General features: G+C 46.7%; 1 non-coding gene across 1 annotated transcript; it reads right to left on the minus strand.

Annotated features, from left to right (window-relative positions):
• Window positions 1-7,670: 7,670 nt before the first annotated feature.
• On the minus strand, window positions 7,671-7,832 carry LOC118576963. The gene has a single exon (XR_004944148.1). It is a non-coding gene; the product is annotated as a U1 spliceosomal RNA (small nuclear RNA).
• Window positions 7,833-8,226: the final 394 nt, after the last annotated feature.

The following is an 8,226-nucleotide window of genomic DNA, read 5'->3' on the forward strand; positions in this document are numbered from 1 at the left end:
ACAGGCAAGGTTCCACTATCAGAAGAATGAGCTTTGTAAACATGCCAGCCTCCACTCCAGGCACCTGCTCCTGCCTAGTAAGTGACCCACATCTACAAAGAACAAAGAGCATCATTACTATGGTTTTTATTACTATTATTATTATTATTATTATTCTGTAGCAGAGAGGATTCTGTAATATCCAAACATATCACACTTAAGCCCAGTTCCATGGAAAGGGGCTGATGTTTGACTCTGGAATGAAGGGAGCTCTCAGGAGGATGGGGCAAGGAGATGACAGAATAGAATGAAAGGGATGAAAGCAAGGACAGATGAGTCCTCTATCCAGACCGGTGAGTCCTCTATCCAGACAGGTGAGTCCTCTATCCAGACAGGTGAGTCCCCTGTTCAGACAGGTGAGTCCTCTATCCAGACAGGTGAGTCCCATGTCCAGACTGGTAAGTCCTCTGTCCAGACAGGTGAGTCCTCTATCCAGACAGATGAGTCCTCTGTCCAGACAGGTGAGTCCCCTGTTCAGACAGGTGAGTCCCCTGTCCAGACAGGTGAGTCTCTGTTCAGACAGGTGAGTCCCCTGTCCAGACAGGTGAGTTCCCTGTTCAGACAGATGCATCCTCAATTCAGACAAATGTGTTCCCAATTCAGGAAAATGAGGCCTCAATTCCTCCTGGAGTCAGCTGATGCTGGCTGGAACCCTCACTCACAGCAGCTGCAGGTGGGTAAGCATACAGCAAAGATTTTCCTATCACGTGCTACAGAACAGAATCTGGCAAATGTCCATGAGACTCTAGCTATTCTTATTTAATCTGTCTTCCTCCCTATCCTCAGGCTGAGCAAAAACTATCACACATCTCAGGCATCTGCTTTTGGCCCCAAGACCTGAGGCAGTTATGACCTGAACTGTGGCAGAAACATAATGACAGGGAGAAATTTTCCTCCTGTGATGTGGAAACGAAATGCCCCAAATTGCCCAACATCAGAACCCTCAGGAAACCCCAGCAGGGTGTTTTGACACATACAGTGCAGGCTTCAGGTGAGCCCTTCCCAGTGGAAATGCGAGCCGCACAAAGAAAGGCGAGGTTTAAGCAGTCAGAGTGACAGCGGGGATTGGTTTGAAAAGCTGAACGTGTAAAGATGGACACATTCGATTAGGCTGAAAGGGCAGTTTTTCAAAGCAAATCTTTTTTGTCTTCTGCAGCAACACAAAACTGAGGTGTTTTCCCAGAGTCACCAGGAAGATGGCTTTTGTGTCAACTGCACTGTCATTTAGCTTCTAACCAAACAAAGAAGAAGAAGAGACTGAGCCCTCTCCACTGCCTGGCATTGGCTTGCTCAGTAGCTTCATGTTGCTAATGGACCTCTACCCTGAACTGAAATACCCAAACCCTACTTAACATGCTCACTGGGATGCCCCAGTGTCTCAAGGTCAACAGGACCCAGGGCACTCTTCCCCTCTCCCCTGCCTGCTATGCACCTGTCCTGAGGAATCTGTACATACCAATTCAATGGACTTAGTCGCTCAGGTCAAAAAGGCATCAGGGTCACCCTTGTTCACTTCCACAGCTCATGCTCAGTTTCAACAAACTGGACTTGCCCACCTTCAAAACAGATCCAGACCTAGCCGTATGCCCTACCTACCATCATCATTCAAACCCAAGATGTCATGGCTCAAGCCTGGATTTCTGCAGCATCCTTCCCTGGGTAATCCTGTTTCCTGTCTCAGCTACCCAAGTGTGTTCCAGATCCAACCACAGGGATGCTTTGAGGGTAAATGTCAGATCATGTCACTTCTCTGCTCAAAATTCCCCAAAGGCTCCCCATGTCACTCAAGTTATGTTTCTAGTGGAGTCCCACAGGGCCCTACAGGCTCTTCTACCTACAGCCTCCTTGAGGTTAACTCTCCCACTCCCTCCCTTGTTTCTACTCTGATACTCAAGTTTCTTGTCCCCCACTTTACCCCTCATTCCCACTATGCTTAACCTCAGAGTTTTCTTTTTGTTGCTGTTATGCTTTTTAGTTAGTATGCAAAATTTTGGGTCTCATTATGGCATTTGCATTTATGTGTCTATTTCCTGTATCCTTGGCATCCTATAGGGTGCCTGGTACCCAATCCTCAGCACTGAATCTATGGACAGGTAAATTTATTTAAACTTTTCTTTGCAAATTGATTGCCTTTTTAACATAAGTAAATTCATCTTAAGGGAAATAATAAATCTAGATTATAAGTGAACCAGCATTCAAAATCATAAAAAGAACTCCCCCCAAAAGAAACACACACACACACACACACACACACACACACACACACACTGAATAGGAAGAGAAAATGCTGTTATTAAACTGAGCTGAATATATGTTGGCAGTCATATCCTTGTGCCTGTAAAAAGAGAGATCAGCAAACATTTAAAGACATACTCCCAACCAAACTGAGACTGACTGCTCTTAACTAATCAAAGAAGCCGATAAAGAACTGAAAGATTAATAGCTTCTAACTTTTAGACTCCACATTAACTGATCTTGGGCCAGAATATCACTGTCTAAACATTCTCTCTACTACTCATAAATATTGAGCATCCCACACTTCTGTGAGCAATAAAATAGATATTAATGACCTTCCGTTCTCCAAGTAACAGTTCCTCCCACCATTTCCCCTGTGTCTATATAGGGCAACTCAATTTTCTCAGTTGCTCAGGTCAAAGCCAACCTCGCCATCTGCCTTGTTCTCTTATGTTACGCATACCCAATCTGTCAGCGTATTCTTCGTACTCGGCCTTCAAAACACATCCAGCATCTGACCCCATGTGACTGTGTGCAATATTCCTCTCCTAAGTTAATTGGTAGGGAGGTGCTGAGAGAGGTTGGACATGGATTCTACCCTGAAGACATGCACAATGTGGTTTGGAGATAAAGTGCATGTGTAATTGACAAGCATATAATGGAGGGGAGCACACTGTAAATTCCACAAGGAGAGCATAGATAGCATGGTGTTCATTGGGACCTGATACAAGGCGAAAGCTTAATAAGCATGTTTCCAGGTGCATGAGCTCATTTCTGATGAAAGACATGTGCTTCCTTGCATGCAGGTCTCAGGGGATTTGACACAGGACTTGCTTTATCCAGGAAGGCAGGCAGGTTTGTGAAATCAGAGTCAAGACACACTGCACATGTCTGCTCATACATACCCCATGGGACTGTTCAGTTTTCTTCTCAAAAAGAACACGGGCAGGGCGAAGGTGATAATGTTCAGTGGTATAGGACATGTATAGCATATGTGAGATCCTAGGTTTGAGATCTAGCCCTGAAGAATAGGAGGAGGAAGAGGGGGAAGAAGGAGGGAGGGGGGTCACCATGTTATCCACTGTCCCTCCAGTTGATCACTGGAAATGCATAGAAAATCGTCACCCACACCCACCTGCCACCCCTTAGACGAGATGTGGACGCTTATGTGGAGGTGCCAGTGAAGTGGGCTTTTTGCTGTAGACAGCCAAGAAAGGAGCTGCCAGGAACAAGAGATGACTTCTGGGAATCTGTCAGGGCTACTCCCTCCTCAGAGGCAGTATGAGGATGAATTCAACCCCTACACACACACACACACACACACACACACCTTGCACCTGCTCCAGTGGAGACAGCAAAGTAAAGAAACACTTGCGCACATGCCCAGGGAACTGTCCACCCCTGCACACACAGAGCTCGGATGTGCCAGAAGGAGCAGCTCAGTGCATGTCCTGGTGGCCTTTCTCCTGAGCAGCAGACCCAGCTGCCCGCAGCACTGTTAGTATGTTCTATGCTCTCCCCCTCCTTCCTAAATACCAGAACACAGGAAATGGCACACCATCTACTCCATTTTTGCAACTTCAAATGTATCATCAGTTTCTCCCACTCCCTCATCTCTAGGTTCAAAACTGGATTCTGAGTTCAAATCCAGCTTTTTCCTAGCCACCATCTCCTCTACTCTGCCAACGTTTGTCACCTGCTCTGAAAACATGCTTACTGACTAGCTGGTCAATGTGATTGCTGTCTACCTCCCACACCTAATAGGTAGATTAGACAGGATGTATTTGGTTCACCAGTCCCTCCAAATCTAGAACAGCACCTGAACTATAACAGATGCTCAGCAGATGTTTGTTAACTGAGCAAATAGCTCACGGGGAGAAGGTCCCACAAAGTGCATGTGCTGGTCCCCCAAAGCAGAGGCTGATGGGATATTTCTCAATGAACAGTTACTGCATCTATTCCTTTCTGACTGCTCCCACCAGAAAAAAGGCATGTAGGAAGTGTCAGGCAGGTGGGCTGCATGGAGGGCAACAATCCTGTAACCAGCTTCCCCACTGGACACATCTATGGTGACCAGTGATGTTCCAAACATGTATTATACCATCTTCAGCTTCACGCGTGTGCATTTACATTAACTGACAGGGAAGGAACACACCTGTCTTGGTCACTCCTCCCACTCCTGGCCCCTCTCCAGAGATGTGGCTGCCCCTCCTTGCTCACAAGTTTCTCAAGGACAGTAGCCATCAGTACTGGCCCCAAGGGACCATTTCTCATGCTGGTGCAGCTGGGATTTCCCTGCAGAGAGAACATAAAGAGTAACTAGGTGGGGGCATTTTTCCCTGGGCTCTGAATCTTGGGACGTTCGTCTGCTGTGGTGCATATTCTCCAGCAGACAGGCCGAATTACTAATGGAATGCTGTATTGAAAGCGTATTTACTACTTGTTAAGGGCACAGTGGGTGATGCATGTTTCAAGCATTTCTTATTCAACACGGGGGAACTTGAACATATAAATATTTCAGGGTAATTAGTAAGTGTTTATTTAACATTTGGTTGTTTTCCTGCACACCCAAAAGGGTGTCACCAGTAGGAGCTGGGCCCCTCCTGTGAGCAGAGAAGGACCCAGCCCTGGGGAAGGCAGGGGACCTGCTTCTCAGCAGGAACCTTGGGAAGCAGTCCACCTACACAGTGTTCCATTCAAGTCACAAGATTGTTGAGTATATCTTAGGGTATTTGTTAGTGCCATTAAATTAGGCGATTTGGGGCTAGCGGAGAACATCGATTGGTGCACAGCCTAGACTCAAAGGCGAGTATCTGGCTCCTGGTCTAGTGTCCTCTATTTTATAGGGAAGCTTGGGGTTATGAGGAGTATGATGTCCTGCTTTACAGAGTCACTGTATTAGGCACATGCATTTGCATAGCATGAACAAGAATACTGGGCAGAAGCTGCTTAAGGGAGAGCATATCTGTTTGGACTCACAGTTTTGGAGAGCTCTGTGCATGGTTGTGCGGCCCTGTGTGCTTGAGTAGAACCTCATGGCAACGGAGAGAGTGTATGTGACTAAAGCTGTTTACCTCTTGGCAGATGGGATTCACAGAGCACAGCAGGAGGCCAAGAGTGAGACCAGAAGGAGCAAGGAAGGAACAGAATCCCTTGAGGACCCACCTACTTCCTCCAGCTGGCTCCCACCTCCTAACAGTTCCAGAAAGTGGATAAGGCTTTTTTTTGGTGTGTGGGAAGGGAGGACTTTGTTTCCAAAACATAACACAGTCCCCTCTGTGTGTGTGTATGTGTGTGTGTGTGTATATGTGTGTGTGTGTGTATGTGTGTATGTGTGTATGTGTATGTGTGTGTATATGTGTGTATGTGTGTATGTGTATGTGTGTGTATGTGTGTGATGTGTGTGTATGTGTGTGATGTGTGTGTATGTGTATGTGTGTATGTGTGTGTATGTGTGTGTGTGTGTGTATGCATGCATCTGTGTGTATGTGTATGTGTGTGTATGTGTGTATGTGTGTGTATGTGTGTATATGTGTGTATGTGTGTATATGTGTGTGTATGCATCCATCTGTGTGTATGTGTGTATGTGTGTATGTGTGTGTATGTGTGTATGTGTGTATATGTGTGTATGTGTGTGTATATGTGTGTGAGTGTGTATGTGTATGTATGTGTGTATATGTGTGTGAGTGTGTGTATATGTGTGTATGTGTGTGAGTGTGTGTTGTAGGTATGTGTGCGTATGTGTGCGTGTGTATATGTGTGTATGTGTGTGTATATGTGTGTATGTGTGTATATGTGTGTGTGTGTGTGTGTGTATGTGTGTGTATGTGTGTGCATGTGTGTGTATGTGTGTGTATATGTGTATGTGTGTGTATGTGTGTGTGAGTGTGTGTGTATGTGTGTGTGAGTGTGTGTGTATGTGTGTGTATGTGTGTGCATGTGTGTGTATGTGTGTGTATATGTGTATGTGTGTGTATGTGTGTGTGAGTGTGTGTGTATGTGTGTGTGAGTGTGTGTGTATGTGTGTGTGTGTGAGTGTGTGTGTATGTGTGTATGTATATGTGTGTATGTGTGTATGTGTGTGTGTGTGTGTGTGTGTGTAATGCCTTCATCAATCACACCTCCATCCCCACATCTCTTGGCTTCTCTCTGCCCCACCCTGCCTGCTCCATTCCTACCCACATCACTCAAAGTCTCATCTCGGAGAGACTGTGGGAGGAGCCAAGCAGGATTCGAAGCCTCAAACCAACAGCAATATTTCACCCTCTGCAGAAAGGCTGTAAATTCCTCCTGATGTCTCTCCAGGAAGGGAGCTGCCACACTCTCTCTTAGCAGCTAGAGATGAGAATTACAGGCCCAGAGAGCACAGAAAATGGCAGGTAGTGCCCCAAGCCTGGGCTGAGGCTGGGGGAAGGGGTGGGATACCCGAGGCTCTCCTCAGGTGTTCATGTCAAAACCGCGTATCTCTGCTTCTCAGCACATGGTACTTAACTGACCCAGCTACCAATGTACAGGGGCAGGGCCTGTGGGGACACGAAGGCATATACAGATCAGGTGACTGGCCCCAGAGGACAGAAGAGTTCATCAAACCTCCAACCACTGCCCAGGTTGCCTCTGACTCTGTGTTCTCAAACTTCCATTAGCATTGCTAGCCACAGGCCTGAAGCTTAGTCCCACCTGGCTCATGGACCCTTTGATGGATGCCTTTCCCTTCAAGATCCCGCTTCTGGCCCCATTTCCCAGTTGCCTTTCCCTACCACAAAACATCAGACAACATCTCTGACCATCCCCTCAGCCTCCTTTTCCCTAGAGGGCAGAGTTGTCTTGCACAGGTTGTCTTGGGTGGGTCACAGAGGCCCAAGTGTGCCAGTTGACTAAAACACCCTTTCTCCATCCTGGCTCTCTGTGCCATGCACAGTGCATACCTGGAGAAAGGGCTGACCACCCACCAAAAGGGGCTTCCCGTCAGCCAGAAAGACAGAAGATCCACAGGCCTGGAGCAATCCACGCTTGCTGCCTATGGGCCAGAGTCGGCCACCAGACCCACTCTATTCTGTCTGTTCCCAGAGCTTGTTAATGAACTGCCAGCTTTTATTTTACTTTTTCTTACAACCAATAAACATTGTTGAACAGATATACATTGGATTTACCTCTTTCTAAGGAAGAATCTTTTTCACGTAACTACCAAGTTACATGTGTGTATGTGTGTGTGTACGTGTGTGTGTGTATGTGTGTGTGTGTGTGTGTGTATGCCAGTGCACATGCAAGTATGTGCATGTGTGGGTGAGTATGTGTGTATGTGTGTGTGTGTGTGTGTGTGTGTGTGTGTGTGTGTATGTGTGTAGGCTGAGGTCTACATGAAGGGCTTTCCTCATTAACTCTCCCCTCTATTATTTTAGGAAAGAGCACAAACACAATCCCCCAACTACCAAACATTATTCAGTCAGTCCAGTTTCCCATATTCACAGGGTTTGGCACATCCGGAGAGTACGCCAGATAAGCCACACCTTGAGAAACCCATATTCTTGATCATGGCATCTCCCCAGCCAGGTCAGTAACCACCTTATTTTTTTAATACCTACGTATTTATCCCCACTCCAGTGTGGGAGTTTAGGGATGTGTAGGTCTGCCGCAGCATGCACGTGAAGGTCAGAGGGCAACTTGCAGGAGTTAGTTCCCATCTTCCACAACGTGGGTGTTGGGAATTGAACCCAGGGCATGAGCTTGGCAGAAAATGCCTTTAGCCACTGAGCCATTTCACTCATACATTCATAGAATGTGTTTTATGTCTACCTCCCACTCCTCCCTTCCAATTCCTCCTCTGCCCCGCCATTGCTATGGCCTCCCAATTTCCTGTGTTCTTTCTCCTGTGTTTTTTAAACCCACATAGTCCACTTAGTGCTCCCTGTATGCACATGAGTATGGGGCCAACTACTAGAGCATGGGCAGCCT

This window comes from Onychomys torridus, chromosome 1 (genome assembly GCF_903995425.1).
Source record: "Onychomys torridus chromosome 1, mOncTor1.1, whole genome shotgun sequence".
NCBI lineage: Eukaryota > Metazoa > Chordata > Mammalia > Rodentia > Cricetidae > Onychomys > Onychomys torridus.